Genomic DNA, 22,241 nt, shown 5'->3' with positions numbered 1-22,241 from the left:
GAGACGCCACATGGGGAGCAGCAGTGGAGCAGCACTTGGGAAGAGACACCACATGGGGAGCAGCAGTGGAGCAGCACATGGGAAGAGACACCACATGGGGAGCAGCAGTGGAGCAGCACATGGGGAAGAGACACCACAGGGTGAGCAGCAGTGGAGCAGCACATGGGGAAGAGACACCACATGGGGAGCAGTAGTGGAGCAGCACATGGGGAAGAGACACCACATGGGGAGCAGCAGTGGAGCAGCACATGGGGAAGAGACACCACATGGGGAGCAGCAGTGGAGCAGCACATGGGGAAGAGATGCCACATTAGGAGCAGCAGTGGAGCAGCACATGGGGAAGAGATGCCACATGGGGAGCAGCAGTGGAGCAGACATGGGGAAGAGACGCTACATGGGGAGCAGCAGTGGAGCAGCACATGGGGAAGAGACACCACATGGGGAGCAGCAGTGGAGCAGCACATGGGGAAGAGACACCACATGGGGAGCTGCAGTGGAGCAGCACATGGGGAAGAGACACCACATGGGGAGCAGCAGTGGAGCAGCACATGGGGAAGAGACACCACATGGGGAGCTGCAGTGGAGCAGCACATGGGGAAGAGACACCACATGGGGAGCAGCAGTGGAGCAGCACATGGGGAAGAGACGCCACATGGGGAGCAGCAGTGGAGCAGCACTTGGGAAGAGACACCACATGGGGAGCAGCAGTGGAGCAGCACATGGGGAAGAGACACCACATGGGGAGCAGCAGTGGAGCAGCACATGGGGAAGAGACGCCACATGGGGAGCAGCAGTGGAGCAGCACATGGGGAAGAGACACCACATGGGGAGCAGCAGTGGAGCAGCACATGGGGAAGAGACACCACATGGGGAGCAGCAGTGGAGCAGCACATGGGGAAGAGACACCACATGGGGAGCTGCAGTGGAGCAGCACATGGGGAAGAGACACCACATGGTTAGCAGCAGTGGAGCAGCACATGTGGAAGATACACCACATGGGGAGCTGCAGTGGAGCAGCACATGGGGAAGAGACACCACATGGGGAGCAGCAGTGGAGCAGCACATGGGGAAGAGACGCCACATGGGGAGCAGCAGTGGAGCAGCACATGGGGAAGAGACGCCACATGGGGAGCAGCAGTGGAGCAGCACATGGGGAAGAGATGCCACATTAGGAGCAGCAGTGGAGCAGCACATGGGGAAGAGACGCTACTTGGGGAGCTGCAGTGGAGTAGCACATGGGGAAGAGATGCCACATTAGGAGCAGCAGTGGAGCAGCACATGGGGAAGAGACGCTACATGGGGAGCAGCAGTGGAGTAGCACATGGGGAAGAGATGCCACATTAGGAGCAGCAGTGGAGCAGCACATGGGGAAGAGACGCTACATGGGGAGCAGCAGTGGAGTAGCACATGGGGAAGAGACACCACATGGGGAGCAGCAGTGGAGCAGCACATGGGGAAGAGACACCACATGGGGAGCAGCAGTGGAGCAGCACATGGGGAAGAGACGCTACATGGGGAGCAGCAGTGGAGTAGCACATGGGGAAGAGATGCCACATGGGGAGCAGCAGTGGAGCAGCACATGGGGAAGAGATGCCACATTAGGAGCAGCAGTGGAGCAGCACATGGGGACGAGATGCCACATGGGGAGCAGCAGTGGAGCAGCACATGGGGAAGAGATGCCACATTAGGAGCAGCAGTGGAGCAGCACATGGGGACGAGATGCCACATGGGGGGCAGCAGTGGAGCACGACATGGGGAAGAGACACCACATGGGGAGCAGCAGTGGAGCAGCACATGGGGAAGAGATGCCACATGGGGGGCAGCAGTGGAGCAGCACATGGGGAAGAGATGCCACATGGGGGGCAGCAGTGGAGTAGCACATGGGGAAGAGATACCACATTAGGAGCAGCAGTGGAGCAGCACATGGGGACGAGATACCACATTAGGAGCAGCAGTGGAGCAGCACATGGGGAAGAGATACCACATTAGGAGCAGCAGTGGAGCAGCACATGGGGAAGAGGCGCCACATGGGGAGCAGCAACTTTTTATATCAGTGATTAAATATTGTCAGTAAATAGAAGGTTAGAAATATGATGTTTACCAAAAATGCATAATCAAGAACTCAGACATTTTCAAGTGTATTCAGATGTAAATAAGAAATGAAAACATCAATTAGAGAAGCCAAATTAGTCTTGGATGACAAATCCTCATTTCTAGTAAATGGGTTTTGCAAATTTATGCAAAAATGTTTTTTCTTCCTTTTCTCCAGCACAATCACTTTCAGCGAGGCTGTGAATTCAGGGGACGTTTCTCAATATTCGACACCATTCTTTCATGAAAGCGAAACATTATCCTGCAGCGAATCAACCAGAGAAGCCAAATGTACAAGCCAGGGACATGGTCGTTTGGTAGATGATACTTAAATTAAAAATGTATGTGTAACCCTCCTTACCCAGGTCTAAAAGAGTTTACATCGAGTTAAATGGCTGTTCTCTGTCACTCAGACCTGCTGAGGGTGCTGGGTGGGTGCAGGCTGGGCTCGGTCTCTCAGACCTGCTCAGGGTGCTGGGTGGGTGCAGGCTGGGCTCGGTCTCTCAGACCTGCTCAGGGTGCTGGGTGGGTGCAGGCTGGGCGTGGATAGGCAGATAGAATAAGGATGGGCGCCAGTAACTTTTATGGTACAAACAAGAGCTTTATTCACCGCTGTTCATAATGCCGCCATGGAACAGACATTAACTGGTGGCAAATAATATGGTTACTCCCCTGGTAGGTCTCACTCCTATGCTAGGGAGGTACTTCGGCTTGTTCCCCTTAGTATTAGTTAGATTGGCAATCAGGAGATAGCTGATAATTGCATGGCTTCAATGATGCCCCATCTCAGGTGGACCCTTGTTGGGGGACACACACTATTCTCCAGGATCACTATAGTGTTTCCATGCACTGCATGCTTAGTCCATACTGGTTGGATTGGGAGTTTACTTAGGAACTTCTGGTGGGGCCGATCCAATTAGGCTCCGGAGCTCCTACTCTGAGAACACCCTGCTGAGTACATGCTCACTCCTCTTCATGCATAAGAACAATGTTGGGTCATTACTATGGGCACTAACTATATACAGTACGTTTCTTACCTGAAAACAACAAAGGGTGACAGCACATCATTAATACACATAAATACACAAAACCTATTCACAGCACTGACACTGAGGATTCACTCAGAACTCTGAAGAACCTGTTTCTAGAACATCAGGTGGAGCTATATACAGTATACCCTTCTATCTCCCTATAGTGACCTCAGTGGTTACAAGACATACTGTACAAAGAAGTGGCTAATCCCTTTCTGCATTGTCATCCTGCATCACATGGTGGGGGAATAACATGAGTGATCCCACACCGTTAACCCATTAAGGCTGTTAACTCCTTATACTAACTAGTAGTACCCAAAGGGGGCGCTACAATAGCAAAACTACAAACAATGTAAGCAGAAATTGTATATATCTTTTTCAGTTAACTGTCCTCGCTGGCATCAGTATTACAGAAACAAACGATGTACAACATTTCCTCCATGGAGAGATCTCCAATCATGGCACTGCGAAACCAACCACAACATCAGCATTAACCGAGCAGATAAAGGAGGTGCCGTGGGGGTGATGGATACAAATAACATGCATAGAAGAAAGTACAAAGTAACTCAAGAATCTCATCAAACCATTCCCTAATCACCTGCAACCAGGATGGGACCAACTAATACCCAAGTTGGTATCTTTAACATGCTTCCCAAAATCCACAAACCAGGAAACCCCGGCAGAGCAATTATAACAGGTACAGTATGAATGCACACACTGAACAAATATCAGGCCTAGTGGAGAATATCCTCAAACCACTAGTCACGAACCCCAACAGCTTCATACAAGATACCGCAGAATCCCTCAATAAACGTAACATCAAACAACTTCCACACAACACACTACGTCTTACATGGATGCAGAATCCCTGTACAGTAACATCCCCCACACGGATGGCACTGAGGCATGCTTCAAATTACATGGATGTATTTATGTACATATTTATTTATATTGCGCCATTCAGGTACATAGCGCTTTACAATACATGTGACATAATATTATAACAGAATGAGACTAAGTGCTTCAGAAAAAATAATTGGAAAAGGAGTTCCTGCCCCTAAGAGCTTAGGATCTAAATTCTTCACAACCTCTCCTCTAGATCATAAATACAGAGCTGAAGTAATGACTAAACAGATAGAGAACATCCTCACACACAACTACTTCCGCGTCAACAAGGAAATGTACCTACAACTAATGAGGACTGCAATGGGCACCAGGCTGGCACCGCAATATGCCAATATTTTTCTGGCCAATCTTGAACAGAGATTCCTAACCACAAGCCTCCACAAACCTTACAAATATTACAGATACATCCATTATCTGTTTATAATATGCACAGGGTGTGACGAAAATGTAAAACAATTTGACGAATCCTTCAATTCATTCCATCCATCAATTAAGCTCAAAACAGATTATTTGGTAAACCTCTTCCAGCGCCGCACCGTCCCACTGCCATGGCGACGTGATGCCGTGTGACGTCACCTTGCCGGTGGCGCATGCACGATTGATGCTTGCTGACAAGCACATGCCGCCTCCAAATTCTGCCGCCCCCACATTTTGGCACCTTAGGCCCGGGCATAATGAGAAATCCATCCCTGCGGGAGAGCGTTAGCCGGTTGTAGGAGAAATAGTCCCAACATATTACTTTGGAGACAGGCCTGTGATGTCACAGATGGATGTAAAGATGGATTTCCCACCACCTGTAAAACAGAACAGTGCTAAGCATGTTGAGAGAGTATTTTCCATGTAAAATATTAACACACCGCTCTTTCCTTAAGCCATTTACAGACAGAATGAGGTAATCACAGGCCTAAAGTAATTACTACTCTAGTGGCTCTCAGCAATATTGAGACATGACATCTGGGGTCATTAACAATAAAAGCAAATGCAGTAGAGAGTAAATAGTTAACGATCAATCTTCTGTCGGCTGCAGGATAGAGCAATGCAAACATTTGCTGATTAAAGGGGCTCATCCACTCACATACTAAAGAAGAGCAGCGAAATTAGAGCAAATTACCTGGAGCCATTGGGACTATTTCCAACATTCCCGGTGTCAGCTCCCTGGGACCTTGGGCACGTCACTTTATCTCCCTGTGCCTCAGGCACCAACAAATAGATTGTAAGCTCATCTGGGCAGTGACTGTGTCTGTAAAAATTCCTATGTGCTGCATACAGTGCACTACACTGTAATTATGAAGCGCTTTGAGTCCCATTGGGTGGAAAAGCGCTATATGAAATAAAGTTATTACTATTATTCTTTTTTCAAACCTAACTGACTTTTGGGGAGCCTCATCCCGTAATTATTAATGTCTCATAGTCTCACTGACGAAAGTCATTATGTTTCCCTGGAAATACAATATTGTGGTCCAGAACACACAAATCTCATTCATTTTGGTCTTAAGCGGTTAACATCTTTGCTATTAATGAAGACTTTCCAACGGCAAATCCTGGCCAAAACGTGTGCAGAGAAATGAATCACAGAAACAAATATAAAAAGATGTGAGATGTATTTTCTGCTCTAGCGACGCTGTTGTTTTGTCCCAATTTTGCATCTGGTAGATTTTAATAAAAAGAACTCCATATACATTCTAAAATAAGCATCTTAAAATTATTTTTAAAAAAATTAATTTAATGCAAAAAAATTCTATCTTTGCAATTTGATGACTGCCCCCAAATAAGTCATAATATTAGACCTTAAGAACACCCCCACGGGAGCTATTTATTAAAGTTAAATGGCTGCAGACAGTGCTACAATTATTACCTATCAATTCAAAGGGACGCATATTCAAAATGTCTATTGAATTGTTTCGGGGGATGCACCAGAAATGCACAATGGTACAAATATGGTGGACCTGTCCCATAATATCCGGATTATGGCAGAAAGTTTCTCAGTTAATAAACGAGGTCCTGGGACGTACTGTGGAAATTGATTCTTGGTTGGCGCTACTTAGCCGGCCGATCCAGCATGTCTCATACGGAGAACGCAAACCGATGCTACATATATTGATGGCGACCAGGTGCCCCTTAGCGTCCGCGCGGAGAGGTCCCATACCAGATATCTACCACTGGTTTTAATGAGTTAATTGAACTTACTCCGTTCTTAAAATAACTTCTAAAATAATGATATCATATGTCTGAGACGTTCATTAAGTGACTTCATTATGTTTATTGTGTATCTCTTTTTTCCCTTGTGGGTATGTATTCAATCATTGATGTGTATATTGCAGTCTGGGCATGATAGGTATATGGTTTGCTTGGTTTGTAGTATGTCTTACATTTGTAGTTTAGCAGTGAATGGGTTAATATTTATTTACTATTATTTTTTCCTGTTTCCCTGTTTTCTATGGATGCAATGTATATGTTGTTGATAATGAATATATATGCCGTTTGAACCACTTATATGCCCTATTTTGGCTGATGCTGGCTAAAAACTGCTGTCATTATAAATTTAAAACTATCCTTTGTGAGTGTATGGCACTCATTAAGTACTGGTTCCAAGCTCGGCACTCCGATTGGCTGTAGCTTATGTAAATACGCGCTGATGACGCTGTATGTGACCTCCTGACGAAGCACGTAGTGCGAAACGCGTAGAGGTCACGACAGGTCATTCTGCGCGTGTTGCTGACAGGCTGAGACGGCGTCTGCAAGAAGCCCAGGCGGTGGTTCCATCTCTGCGGTGGCGTGATCCGGGTTTTTACACGTTTGCCGCGGACCCGCCTTTGGCTTCAGTGTGAGTCTCCGTCTCCCCCTGCCAGTCATAGACAGTTGTTTTACTACATTTTAGTTAATTCAGGATCAATTGTTCTGTTTATTCATTTAACACTGTCTCTTTGATTACCATTTTTTTTATTGTGTGTTATGCAGTCAATGGATTTAGATTAATTAGTGTATATCCTAAGGTTCATGTTCATTGCAACTGAACCTAGCTGTGTGATGTTTTATACTGAGGTGGGGTTGGATCCCCTCAGTGAAATATTTATTAATAAATGATATAATTTTAATCCCTGGTGCGCATTGTGTGCATTTTTTCTTCTTATCTCCAAAATAATAAATAAAATCCGGCGAGTGCTTCAGTATGAAACAATAACAGCTTACCTCAATTATTCCCTGGCCACATTTACAAATATATGGGACACATGGTTAGGTAAAATGGGACATGCACCGGAACCTTTTCACCTTATAGAAGACCCCCACAACCCCTCAGGTACAGAGACACAAATAGATCTGAGTTCCTCGACACTGGAATAAACAAAGACTCTTAAGACCAGCCATGTAGAAGGGCGATATTTACAACCCAATGCTATAATTGCTGTGTATTTATATGGCTGAAAATGTACCCTACAACCCAAACCCTCCCCAAGTCCTATTTTGTTCCTGTACCCACACCCCCCTTCCTTTTTTAATTTTTGTACCCCCATCGCTCTTTTCAGTGTTAAAAAAAAAAAAAAATCAATAAAATATCAAATCAAAAAGAAAGAAATGATTATTTCATGTGTTGGGAAGCTCCCTTTGCTTGGCAACATTTCAGCTCTTTTCAGGTAGACGTAGCTGAGTTTTGCAGCTCTAAAAGCTCTCGAGTGATTTTAAGTAGTGGTTACAAATGTGTCCCTGTGATATAGTATTCCAAACATTCTACTGTGACATGATGCTTTCTGACAGTATACAACGTTGCAGGTACATCCGGCTGCTCCACATTAATGGCACTAGTAGTATTTTTAGCTAAGGACACATTGGATCCCTGCCACTGTAAAAAAAGAAGCCGTGGGATGCCGATCGTTACATAAAGAGCCGGCAATATGAGAATTAGCATGTCCATTCTCCGCAGTAATTAAAGCAATGGCTTTATGGAAATGTTTAGCAAACCAGCTCTTGGAAACGCAGAATGGCAATTATTATCTGACATTACAACCAGTCTATCCAATATTATTTATATTCTTTTCACCGACCACCAGCGTCGGTTATTAGTTTCCGTCGGATGGAAATGGAAAACGACCCTTTATAATCCCTCTGTAATTATGGTCGTTAGTAACAGTGTCATTATATGTTAACGCGGGATTAATTTTTTTCCGAAACCCCACTGAAATCTTTTATACTTCAACCATACTGCTCTCCAGTCTCCACCATATCGCAAATTAGAACGAAACATGTACTTAAAATTACACACGGATCATTTGAAGCCGTGGATTGAATGAATCGAGGCAAACACTGTTACTAGCGTTGACTTTCTACCTGTATTTATTTTTTCTATTCATACGCGAATGCTGTAATGTTGGACTCCATGTTTTTTTTGGTGTAACCTCCACTCTTAAAATGTCAAATCAAATCAGACTCAAGGAAAAAATCCAGTTCAGTATCAGAACCGAGAAGTGGTGAAAAGGTCAGAAAAAAAGTACGCCGTTAAATGCCAACGAAGCCAAAAATTCGCACTTGGGCAATTCTGAAAGAAGTAGCAATTTTGCAGCCATTTCTGACGAAATCAATTGTGGCTCTTGCTGCATGTTACACAGACAAGCACGAGAACGGTACAGTACAAGTGATACCTTTACAAGCTAACTAGTGGTTAAAAAGAGTGCAGGCTCTCCTAATCACAAAGGATCTTCTTCAAAACATATATTTATAAATGAAGCCAGTATGTTATATTTATTTATCATATATCATATTTATTTATTATATATCATTTATTTATCACCTACCATGCTCTATTTCTTAGGCAGACGTAGGGGCCTATTCCAGTAGCTTCGATAAGTAACTTATCGAGAATTTTGGGCCCTTCTCGAGCGAGTTTGCAGGTGCAGCTATGCAGAAAGCTCCGATAACAAGCCAAACTCACTCGAGAAGTGCTTCTCCCCGATCGGTCGAGCGCCCGCACGGACACAAAGTGTGTGGGAGCTCAAAAAATGCTCAAACTCGAGGTTTTGTGTGAAAACGAGCTATTCTAGTAGCTCCGAGATTCACATCGCAGCTGCAACGCGCAGGTTCTGATCTCGCCACCGGAAGGGTGGCGCGGCGGGATCCGCGCTGGGACTCTGAAGAAATGTTTTTATTTTTACTGCATCGGATTGAAGCCGGGAGTTTCCGGCGCTGACATTAATACCAGCTCCGGAGACCCCCTGCTTCCATCCTATGTAATAAAAATACATTTACAGGCAGCTTCATTACCTTGGCAGCTAACCCCAGGGTGGGTGGTCAGGCCTACCAGGAAGGTTGTGGGAGGAGTTAACCCTGGGTGGCTATCGGGGGGGGGGGGGGGGGTTGGGAGGGAAGAGATGGTTAACCACTTAATTACTATAGTGGGTACTAACCGCAAAGGTAATTAAGGGGTTAGTGGCCAGTAGTTTTTTTAATTTTATTGTTGCTGCCCACGGACGACGTGGAGGACAAAGATGAGGAAGAGGACGGCCTTTGTCCTGGCAGGGGTAAGTACAACTTTAATTTACTTTATGCTGGCTGGATAATGTTTATTTGTAATTGGCAAATGCGCTATTAGCCAGATCTGGATAATAGGGATTTTGCCTATTAATGTACTGTGTTTTGGGGGGCGTGTGGATTGTTGGGGGTAAAAGGGGTGGGTAGTAGGGTGCCCATTAATTGCCATTGGGGTTATCTTTGCTCCCATTGAGGGTATAGGTAACCACACTGGCAATCAATGGGTGTATTTGCTCATTTTGTTGTTTGTATTGCATTTTAATGGTTATTGGGGGTAGAGGGGGTGGGTGAAGGTTGGTGTTGTCCCTGGTGGGTGTTTATGCCTACTGTCTGGGTAGCAGGAGGGGTTAACCCCTTTATTACCTTAGCGGTAGTAACCAACAGTGTGATTGTGGAGGAATATTTTATATATTACAGATTCACTGACTGGAGAAGGCCGGAGTGTGTCTCTACTGAGGAGCTGTTCGGATTCCTTCAGATGCAGACTCAGACGCGGATCTCTCACGGCAATTTCTGACACAGAACTCCCAACCACTGGAAGACAGCCTGCTAACCCAGCCACCCACTCCACCCCTTAAACGAAGACGTCACACCGATGACGTAGGCCAATGAGTAGAAAACTCAATGCGTTGAGGTACAACTACCTGGGAACAGGTAACCCACTAGATGCTCAATTTGTAAATCTGAAGCTGACTGTGCTGCTCTAGAACACGATAAAGCTTACAATCTATACCAACAATTATTAGAAGACCCATACACACAATTTAATGAAGCGGACCAAGAATTTATAGACAATTTAGAAGAAGATTTCACATATTGGGCTGAAAAATGGCTCAATGCTGTTGAGACGGAGGCACATGTTATTCCTAAGGGCCCGGGAATAATATCTGTCAGACGTCAAAATAATGACACGGGAAATATATGGGAAAAAAGACCCTACATTGCTACAAGTAATTGATTGTCAGCCATTGCACCAAGAATTTGTCACTTCTAATCCCCATCCCATGTTTATGTACCACATACACCCACAAGAAACGGGCGCTACATCCTACCTCCCACAAACAGCGACATTTCAATTCTACATGGGAATGGAGTTTGAAGCCAAGGAATAAGACCTCGTCATGTTCAATGGAAACGAGACCTTCATGCAAAGGATACCCCGGCGCCAATACTGGCGGGAGGAACCGTCTACACCGGCGTCTCTTCCTTCGACGACAGATGAGCTTTTGCACGCATTTAATTGTTATGCAAATGTACGTCTAATTATGTTATCTGTTTAAGCATCAACAAATACCGAAAATATTTGTAATTACTTACATCAATAAATACCTGTCAATCAAACACAAAACTTTTCATGAAAAAAATCTTATTCCACCACCACATCCACTGGATAGAGGATGGTGAGAGGAGTCAAAATATACCAAAATTATGTGAAAATAAATTAAAATAAAAGTTATAGTAAAAAAATGCAATGAAAGTAAAAGTAATAAGTGAAAGTAAAATCGGGACTGGAAGTCATGTGACAGGAGCTGGCGGTGCCGTCACCGGAAACAGGAAGTGACGTCATGTCGGAAACCTGAAATGACCTCTGAACCGGACGTGCTGAAACCAGAAATGACCTTTGAACTGGCCGTCCCATCACCGGAAGTGCCGACACCGGAAGTAGATGAGCCTCTAAATCAGACCAAAAAAATTCAACCCCGTCGGGGCGGCTCTGCCGTTTTTGGTCTAATGCGAAGGCTTATATACTGCCAGCGCCGGCACTTCCGGTGATGTCACTTCCGGTTCAAAGGTAATTTCCGGTATTTTATTTTAATAACACAGTATTGCAGCATGTGGTCTCCGGAGCTCAGCCACATTAATTTCAGCCTCGGGACCCCCTGATTCCCGAGTTACAGGCCTCAGTATGGGGTGCCGGTATTCCCGCACAGTTTAAATGTCCCGGTCACATGACGCAGGAGATTTAAACAATGCAGGGAGATATCAGCACCCCATTCCAGGGCCTGTAACTCAAGAAACAGGGGTCACCGAGGCTGAAATGAATGCTGTGTTATTAAAATTAAATAAAAACAGTGCGATCACCTGTAAGAGCTGTGCAGGGAGATGCAGCTCTCTCCGTGCAGGGAGATCACCTGTAAGAGCTGTGCAGGGAGATGCAGCTCTCTCCATGCAGGGAGATCACCTGTAAGAGCTGTGCAGGGAGATGCAGCTTCTCTCTGTGCAGGGAGATCGCCTGTAAGAGCTGTGCAAGGAGATGCAGCTCTCTCCGTACAGGGAGATCGCCTGTAAGAGCTGTGCAGGGAGATGCAGCTCTCTCCGTGCAGGGAGATGCAGCTCTCTCTGTGCAGGGAGATCGCCTGGAAGAGCTGTGCAGGGAGATGCAGCTCTCTCCGTGCAGGGAGATCGTCTGTAAGAGCTGTGCAGGGAGATGCAGCTGTCTCGGGGCAGGGAGATCGCCTGTAAGGGCTGTGCAGGGAGATGCAGCTCTCTCCGTGCAGGGAGATCGCCTGTAAGAGCTGTGCAGGGAGATGCAGCTCTCTCCGTGCAGGGAGATGCAGCTCTCTCCGTGCAGGGAGATCGCCTGTAAGAGCTGTGCAGGGAGATGCAGCTCTCTCCGTGCAGGGAGATCGCCTGTAAGAGCTGTGCAGGGAGATGCAGCTTCTCTCCGGGCAGGGAGATCGCCTGTAAGGGCTGTGCAGGGAGATGCAGCTCTCTCCGTGCAGGGAGATCGCCTGTAAGAGCTGTGCAGGTAGATGCAGCTCTCTCCATGCAGGGAAATCGCCTGTAAGAGCTGTGCAGGGAGATGCAGCTCTCTCCGTGCAGGGAGATCGCCTGTAAGGGCTGTGCAGGGAGATGCTTCTCTCTCTGTGCAGGGAGATCGCCTGTAAGAGCTGTGCAGGGAGATGCGTCTCTCTCTGTGCAGGGAGATCGCCTGTAAGAGCTGTGCAGGGAGATGCAGCTCTCTCCATGCAGGGAGATCGCCTGTAAGAGCTGTGAAGGAAGATGCAGCTTCTCTCCGTGCAGGGAGATCGCCTGTAAGAGCTGTGCAGGGAGATGCAGCTGTCTCCGTGCAGGGAGATCGCCTGTAAGAGCTGTGCAGGGAGATGCAGCTCTCTCCATGCAGGGAGATCGCCTGTAAGAGCTGTGCAGGGAGATGCAGCTCTCTCCGTGCAGGGAGATCGCCTGTAAGAGCTGTGCAGGGAGATGCAGCTCTCTCCATGCAGGGAGATCGCCTGTAAGATCTGTGCAGGGAGATGCAGCTGTCTCCGTGCAGGGAGATCGCCTGTAAGAGCTGTGCAGGGAGATGCAGCTCTCTCCGTGCAGGGAGATCGCCTGTAAGAGCTGTGCAGGGAGATGCAGCTCTCTCCGTGCAGGGAGATCGCCTGTAAGAGCTGTGCAGGGAGTTGCAGCTCTCTCCGTGCAGGGAGATCACCTGTAAGAGCTGTGCAGGGAGATGCAGCTCTCTCCGTGCAGGAAGATCACCTGTAAGAGCTGTGCAGGGAGATGCAGCTCTCTCCGTGCTGGGAGATCGCCTGTAAGAGCTGTGCAGGGAGATGCAGCTCTCTCCGTGCTGGGAGATCGCCTGTAAGAGCTGTGCAGGGAGATGCAGCTTTCTCCGTGCAGGGAGATCGCCTGTAAGAGCTGTGCAGGGAGATGCAGCTTCTCTCCGGGCAGGGAGATCGCCTGTAAGAGCTGTGCAGGGAGATGCAGCACTCTCCGTGCAGGGAGATCGCCTGTAAGAGCTGTGCAGGGAGATGCAGCTGTCTCCGTGCAGGGAGATCGCCTGTAAGAGCTGTGCAGGTAGATGCAGCTGTCTCTGTGCAGGGAGATCGCCTGTAAGAGCTGTGCAGGGAGATGCAGCTCTCTCCGTGCAGGGAGATCGCCTGTAAGAGCTGTGCAGGGAGATGCAGCTTTCTCCGTGCAGGGAGATCGCCTGTAAGAGCTGTGCAGGGAGTTGCAGCTCTCTCCGTGCAGGGAGATCGCCTGTAAGAGCTGTGCAGGGAGATGCAGCTCTCTCCGTGCAGGGAGATCGCCTGTAAGAGCTGTGCAGGGAGATGCAGCTCTCTCCGTGCAGGGAGATCGCCTGTAAGAGCTGTGCAGGGAGATGCAGCTGTCTCCGTGCAGGGAGATCGCCTGTAAGAGCTGTGCAGGGAGTTGCAGCTCTCTCCGTGCAGGGAGATCGCCTGTAAGAGCTGTGCAGGGAGATGCAGCTCTCTCCGTGCAGGAAGATCGCCTGTAAGAGCTGTGCAGGGAGATGCAGCTTCTCTCCGGGCAGTTCTTACAGACTGCGGGCAGATCGCCGTGGCAGAACTTAGAAAAGGACAGAGATAAGGACACTGCTGTCCCGAGCGGTATAAGCATTTTCCTACCTCAGTTTTGACTTGCGAGAACACTTTCTGAATACCGTGATAACATTAATGTCACACCGTGAGGCAGGATCATGCCAAAACTTTCCGTTTGGCAGAGATAACATCGAAGCTACTACAGTAGGCTCCATCGTTAGATAGAAAATAATTCTCATTTCAATTAATTAGCCTAGACAATTACATCGTCATGTGGGAGACAAGTTGTCCTCATTTTGTACATTTGCTGCAGAAAGGGCAGACTATTTTATTTTGATTGGGTAAAACCTAGTGGTACCTTTCGATAAATAATGTCATGTCGTGAGTAGCCATATGGGTTCTGAAGAAGTATTGTACTGGGACAAATGAGGAGGAATCTACGAGGTTTCCAAAGCTTTGTACACAATTACAGATATGATGGATTCCCTTAGTTAGGTGATTAAAGACATCTGAATCTGGGATGAATCGACCAACTTCTGTGCACCTCAGAGATGGAGACTTGCCAGATCTGAAAAGCTTCTATACATATTGCCCTAGGAATAAATCAATGTTAGTACGCTGTGTGTTTGCCATACTGTACACACTGTACATTTTGTGGAGGTTTAGCTATGCCAGAAGAATATTAATAGTTACAAGGTTGTGTTTGCTCATTTTTTTTAAATTCTTTATTTATAATCCGCATTTTTATAACATTTAACATATATAAAACAATACAACACAACTTAAACCATATACTAGTAAAAACAAACATAACACCAACAATCTGACATAAAAATAAAATAAAAAATTAAATAATTAGTCAAAGAAGAAGTAAAATAAATACTAGAAACAAGTCAATCTCATAAAGAGTAGTCCGGATTATCCTTATTATTATTATTCTCACTACGGCAAATATGTCCACTTTCCGACCCTCTCACACTGTTCTATTAGCAGTGATCTCTGACCATGGCAGCCAGAGGCGTTCACATTGTGACCTCGTGTCAGTGGTTATCCTTGATAATTGTTCCATTTTCATGAGCTCCCAAACTCTCCACTCCCATTGTCCCATAGTGGGGGCCTCCATCTTTTTCCAGTTGGCAGCGATGGTACCTCCTGCTGCATTTAGCATGTGTTTTAATAGATATTTCCTAATTCTGTGCCCCTTGACCCCTTCTCGGTTTAGCAGTGTAATACTCAGGTCTTTGGGGATTCTGATCTTGGTAATATTACAAATCTGCTGTGATGTTTGCTGATTTTTAAGTAATCCACTTATAAAAGACCGTCCAGGTTTTGGATGCTATGCTATATACTAACAATATAAATATGCAGGCCACGTGGGCTTGTAAACGAGATGACAAGATTTAGTTCAGATCCTGGGAGAAGCTCCTGGGTGTGCAGCATGTACAGCATGAGCGAGTGCAGAGTATCAAAGCTTGATCCTAAGCACTGAACATGTCAATCACAATCTCAATGAGTTTAGTACATCAAAGCAAGCACTGAATGTGCTCATACTTACCAAATACATAGTACCATGCCGGTATCCCACCCCAACAGCTGAGATGTGAGGTTCTGCGCCCATAGGAATAACACCCAACTTCACATTACTAAGGACAGCTGAGTCGTGCTTGGTTTTTAACTCCTAATGTTCTGCATTCTATCACTTTGAGTTCAGCTGCCCTCCACAGCACAGGACAGAAGCTGAAGAAGAAGCCTGTGGCCTATATATTCTTTACAACGTGGACTTGGGTGGTAACACTAGTAACGCAATGGGGTCACATATTAAAGTCTCCAACCTGCAAAACTGGGCCAAAAAGTGGTACAAAAATAGCACCAGATTTAGAAAAAGACTAAAAATCAATTGAACGCAACACAGAGTTTTTTTCTGAGATAAATCTGGTGCTAATTTTTTGCCCCACTTTTTGGCCCTGTTTTGCAGAAGACGTTGATACATAACCCCCAGTCTTAATGTCTTCTAACTGACCTTTTTCTCTGCCAGATACCTCTATTGTTTTTATGTGGGCTGACATTCAGTGAGTTATTGCAATTCATAGCATATGGATTCATTTATCCATAATATTTATGTAGTGTTATGAGAATAATAAGAATTGATATACAATGCCCTTTCTCCATGATTGCGAGTTATGCATTGCATTAGAAAGATGATATCCCTGATGTTTAATAAAATAACATTGCCAGTCTGGGGGGATTATTTTTGTTAAAATCAGTGAAACCTGTTCACAGCTGGCGCTTCCCAGCAGATTACAGAACAGTGCGTTGTATATTCCACTGGCTCAAAAGAGGTTAGGTCACTATTACAAACATATGTCCTTCCCAGCCATTAATTAAACCCATATTGTTTTTGTTCTCAAGCCCCTCACTTTCAAAGAGGCCTGCAAGAAACTGCTCTGCAGTGTTGCAGGGGGACTGTCAGCAAATATATATTTATATTCGCCTCGGCGGTTTCGAAGGCATTAAGAAGACAAAGTGTTGAAGAAGCACACATTGACATGATAATGAACATTTATGGAAATGCCACATCAGCCATTAGATTCAAGCAAGATAAGGATCAGCCCGGGAGTGTGACGGGAAGACTCCGTGTCACAGCAACACTGGAAGACTTGTTCAAGACATTACATTGGGAAGGAAATGGAATCGAAATCAATGTTGAATACTTGAGTCGCCTACGATTCGCAGATGACTTTGTTATTTTTGCCACAAGGCGAGAGGACGTCCAGCAACAAATTGGGAAACTCGCCAAAGAAAGTAAGAAGGCGGGCCTCCATATGAACCTCATCAAGGCCGAAGTGATGTTCAACAAACGTTTCAACTCTACAAAGATCGAAATAAATGGAACAGAACAAGAAGTCTTAGACGATGTCTACCTTGGCCGGCAAGTACTAATAGATGGGAACTTTCCAATGAAAACAATAGGGGAATGAAGATGTGATGGAGAGTATCAAGACAATCTGATGTAGCAGAGTAGTCCTCCACACCTCTCGGGGGAGCTTATGCAGCTCCTCAGACTGCTATGCGGAGGAGCGGTGGCCATTTTGGGGTTGGCAGGGACTGGAGAGAGGATATCCTCTAGAACTATGAGGAGCAAGGTCAGAGCTGCCTGAGCCCGCGGCGCGGAAGGAACTGTCCTGGGAGCCAGTTAGTCTGCCTGGGACTAGGCCTGAGCTTCCCCTAGGCCTGAGCTAAGCCCCAATCCCTGTAGCTTGGTATTGTAGGGAAGGCCCATAGTTAGGGACCTTTCCTAATAGAGCCCGCAACGGTGATACTGCGGAGCCGGACAGACTCCCGCAAAGAACCCCCCTGCCTTCTGAGACTACGCATGCAGCTTCCGGTAGTAAAGAGAGGGGGGAGTGGTGTCGGAGGCCCCGCATTGTGGGACACTACACCTGCCTCTATTCAAGGGAGCGAGACCCTGTTTCATGAGCGTCACAAAAGGAAGGTGCCCAACACATGCACCAACGACATCAGAGGGGTAGCGCTGCCTCACACACCCTATTACCTTGGGCGGACATACACTATCCCAGGGGTATTGGGGTTAGAGCTGTATTCTCCCAGTAAGAGGAGAGGGACAGGGAGTTCTTATTGCTGTGCTGTTATTATGCATGTATACCTTGTGGGACCCTGCTGGTAAAGAGCTTATTGTTTATACTGTTGTGTGAGTGGTTAGTCACGGTATATGTATATAGGTTTCTGTGAGGGGTCATCTCGTCTGTGGCGGGATCCTCACAGGTGGAGGCCCTGCACCTTGCACCCCAAGCTCCCCATGAGCGGAGGCTTAGGCCTTCTGTAAGCCTACAGGTTAGCACCATAACACCCATTACCTGCAAATCTCCCTGATGAGGGGGGGTGGGTGGGGGAGATAGGGTTGTTACACTTACAAGGGAACCTTCCACTGCGCCTTAAAAAGGGAAAGTGTTTGACCGTTGTATCCTACCTGTGCTCACGCATTGATCTGAAACTTGGGACCCTAAATGCCAAGACAATTCGGAAGCTTCAGACAACACAAAGAAGTATGAAGAGATGCATGCTGGGTATTACCCAGGAGACGGGAAAAGAATGACTGGGTTCCAAACCACACAGGCGTCTGTGACATCATCACTAGAATGTGTATGTGTATCTTCAAAGGCCAATAACCCAAAGGCTATAATGGGCGTTAGTGATATTTATATGCGAAAGAGGCCTACATTGTAACAGCGCACATCCACAAATGTCTGTTACGTTTCAGGAAAGGATGTACCGTCCGTGGCGGATTTCCCCTTAGGCCCGGGCCTAGGGCGGAAACTTTTTGGGGCGGCAAAAATGTCCGCCCCATATACATTTGCAGCGCTCTCAGGCCTGATGGGAACGCACTTCGCTGTGGCGGCCGACGCTGCCGCCCTCCTTCTCCTTCTGAACCGCAATGTCACATGAGGCGGTGGATGTCACCAACAAATGCGGCGTCGTGGAGTAAAATGATGTCGTGTTGCCATGGCAACACGACGCCATGTTGGTGATGTCCGCAGTGTCGTTTGATGCTGTGATTCAGAAGAAGAAGGCGGGCGGCAGCGGGGAGGCGGCCGCCACAGCGAAGTGCCATGGGGCGGTGTATTTTCTAATTTGCCGCTGCGTATCGTTACGTTAATTAAGTCATACCTTAAGACAGGGGGGTGCAAAATTTTTCCCTGCGCCCCCTGCTGGCGGTTCCCCTCTTTCCGCTCCACCTCAACCCCCGCTTACATCGGCTCCGGCATCGGCATTAAGCAACGTGACGAAACATAACCTCACGTGTCATTTGCCACAACGTTGCCATGGTGATGCGTCTAAGAAGCCGCTGGAGTCAAGGTAAGTCAGGTTTACTGAGGCCCTGCAGCTGCGCCGGCACTTAATTTAAGTGCCTTCGGGAAGCGCGCGGGGCCTCTGTAAACCCCGCGCCCCCCCCGCAGTCAGTCTCGAGACCACCAGTTTGCGCTCCGCTGGGTTAAGGTGTTGATACTTCCACCCAGACCTGAGAGAGAGAGAAAGAGAGAGAGAGAAAGAGAGGGAGAGAGAAAGAGAGGGAAAGAGAGAGAGAGAGAAAGAGAGAGAGGGAGAGAAAGAGAGCAAGAGAAGGAGAGAGAGGGAGAGAGAGAGAGAGAGAGAGAGAGAGAGAGAGAGAGAGAGAGAGAGAGAGAGAGAGAGAGAGAGAGAAAAAGAAAGAAAGAAAGAGAAAGAGAGAAAGAAAGAAAGAGATAGAAAGAGATAGAAAGAGAGAGAGCTATTTTACCCTTTACTATTAGTCTTCTTTGACTTAAATATCTCCCCAAACACCTTCACACAACACGTGTTCATTGGTATTTTCTCTCCCCCCATCTCCTCAACACAGAGAGCAATGTTTCCGGGTCTGCCTGGTAGTAATGTAACCTGGTATGTAACACCAAGTCCGTGCGTCAACCTTAGCGGCGCTGGTTGTGGATATGCGCTGTTACAGGGATCATGTAACGGCCATCACATTACATAACGTTGCGCTAATTAACCGATATCCAACCTATGCTAACGAGATACATTTCATGGCCGTTGTTCTTGCATACAGTATAATTAGCTTTGTGGGTATGCATCAACCTTAGGGAAAGTAACATGAAATGAACTGATTTAGGTAACGTGGCATTATGAGCCCTGACAAGGCGGCAGTCCAGGTGGACACAATTGTTTGTGGGGTTTTTTTTAGCATAGGGTTGAAACAGGGGGTCCCGGGAGCTGAAATGAATGGGGTTCTGATCCGAGATCCCCATGCTTTCATCCGGTGTAAAGAATAATTACAAATTGCCCGCTTGTATTGCTCCTTTAACGGAGATGTGTGGATTCACCCCCCTGTTGCTTATGGACAGTTATTTATCCAAACACACAGCACATGAAAAAATAGTCATTCTATAAAGCAGGGGGGGGCTCAAATTCGGTCCTCATGCCCCCCAACAGGTCAGGTTTTTAGGCTATCCCTGCTTCAGCACAGGTGACGCAACCAGTCCCCGCTTCGACTGAGCCTCTGATTGAGTCACCTGTGCTGAAGCCGGAATATCATGAAAACCTGACCTGTTGGAAAGGGGTTCCTCGAGGGCTGAAGCTGAGCACCCCCCTGCTATAAAGGGTGATTTTAATAAAAAGAGGGAATTAATATCTTAGTGCCAATCATCTTAAATTATTATTCACATCCCAGTGTCTTCAGTGCCTAACACCCTGATAAACCGGAACGCGGGTATTTTGTGAAATCTTTATGCACATACTTAGAAAGGGAACTGGAACTTTAAATAGTCCCAGAATGATATAGAGATGTAAGAACAGAACTATTTTCCCCCATGAACAAAAACAGATGAAGGGCGCATAAAATCAGTATTATTTTATGTCCTGATATCACAAAAAGAAAAGCAATTCTGGGCAAGTTGAGGGAAAATGGCAGAACATGTTTAACATGAGTAGTGCGCGGGTGGAACAGATGTATAAAAAATGTATCCAATTAAACGTAAGGTTCAATGTAACCGCTTTACTTATCATAATGATGCTGACATTTATGAATAGAAAATTGCTCATTGTATATAATCATAATTGACACCGTGGATCACCCTCTTCTCCTTCACATTCTCCATACTCTTGGTATTCGGAACAAAGCTCTATCCTGGATCTCATCCTGCCTCTCCCATCGTACTTTCAGTGTCTCTTCTGCGAACACCTCCTACTCCTCTATCGATCTCTCTGTGGGGGTACCCCAGGGCTCTGTCCTGGGACCCCTTCTCTTCTCTCTTTACACACTCTCTATTGGTGACCTAATCACATCTCTTGGGTTCAAATATCACCTCTATGCTGACGACACACAAATGTACTTTTCAAACCCCTGACCTGACACCTGCTGTACAGACCAACGTTTCTGATTGTCTTTCAGCTATATCATCCTGGATGGCCCTACGCCGAATTAAACTTAACATGTCAATAACAGAGCTCCTCATATTTCCTCCCAAACCTGGCCCTACTACCTCCTTCCACATTACTGTTGGAAGAACGATCATTCACCCAGTAGCACAAGCACGCTGCTTAGGGGTCACACTCGACTCCTCTCTCACATTCAAAAGGTAGCTAAAACCTGTTGCTTTTTTCTCTGCAATATTACAAAGATATGCCTCATTCTCTCCCGTCTCGACTACTGTAACCTCCTGCTGTCCGGCCTTCCTGCCTCTCACCTGTCTCCCCTACAATCTATTCTAAACGCTGCTGCCAGAATCACTCTACTCTTTCCTAAATCTGTCTCAGCGTCTCCCCTCATGAAATCCCTCTCCTGGCTTCCGATCAAATCCCGCATCTCACACTCCATTCTCCTCCTCACTTTTAAAGCTTTACACTCTTCTGCCCCTCCTTACATCTCAGCCCTAATTTCTCGCTATACACCATCCCAACTCTTGCGTTCTGTCTTCTTTCTACCCCCTTTTGTATCCAAATCCCTCTCCCGCCTTAAACCTTTCTCACTGACTGCCCCACACCTCTGGAATGCCCTTCCCCTCAATATCCGACTAGCACCGTCTCTATCCACCTTTATGATCCACCTTAAAACACACCTGCATATGAGTAGCTCCATGGCTGATAATTAACACCTGATACATAAAGCTTGGCCCCTTGCAGACGCACTTACCAGAACGCTCTCCTACTGTCTCTGTACGTTCTTCCTACCGACTAATTAGATTGTAAGTTCTTCGGAGCAGGGACTCCTTTTCCTGAATGTTACTTTTATGTCTGAAGCACTTCTTCCCATCATGTGTTATTTGTAGTATTTATTTATATGATTGTCACGTGTATTACTGCTGTGAAGCGCTATGTACATTAATGGCGCTGTATAAATAAAGACATGCATACATACATACATAATTAGAATACAAATTAAAAAACTGATGTAACGTCTTGGGATATGGTTTTAAATGATCCCTATAATCTATGTACATTTCTATATGAGTAAAATACATATTATTATGAAGAATCATTTCTGCTTATTTCTTTTTGTGAAGTAGTGAGGATTTAAACACGATGAGTATATACAGTGAGTAGGGTGGGGGTCCGTGTTAGCAATTTCTTCCATGTAGTAACAAAGGAGGGGGTATGATACACTGTATTGCACAAATAAGTAGTTGAGGTGTTACAAGCTTTGGAACCTCTCATGGTTAGCTGACGAATGACCTCGAGAGGTTGGAAAGTTAAAATATCAACTACTTGTTGGTCCAATAAAAGGTATCATACCCGCTCTTCCCCCTCCCTCCTGTGTTACTCTACGCAGTAATACAGAGCTACGTCCCCTAAAGCTACATCCTTTTTGTGTATAACCTTTGGGCATCAGTGACAGACTCACTGAGGTGGGATTGGTATT

At 46.4% G+C, this 22,241-nt stretch overlaps 1 protein-coding gene across 1 annotated transcript in view; it reads right to left on the bottom strand.

Annotated features, from left to right (window-relative positions):
• The window catches only part of SLC7A14 (solute carrier family 7 member 14), a 74,543-nt gene extending 52,909 nt beyond the window's left edge, over positions 1-21,634 (bottom strand). Inside the window, exon 1 of the mRNA XM_075570811.1 lies at positions 21,516-21,634. The gene's annotated coding sequence lies outside the window, so the exon portion shown is untranslated. The remainder of the gene's footprint in view (positions 1-21,515) is intronic.
• Positions 21,635-22,241: the final 607 nt, after the last annotated feature.

This window comes from Ascaphus truei, chromosome 14 (assembly GCF_040206685.1).
Source record: "Ascaphus truei isolate aAscTru1 chromosome 14, aAscTru1.hap1, whole genome shotgun sequence".
Classification (NCBI taxonomy): Eukaryota; Metazoa; Chordata; class Amphibia; order Anura; family Ascaphidae; genus Ascaphus; species Ascaphus truei.
This window is presented reverse-complemented; position numbering and strand designations above follow the sequence as displayed.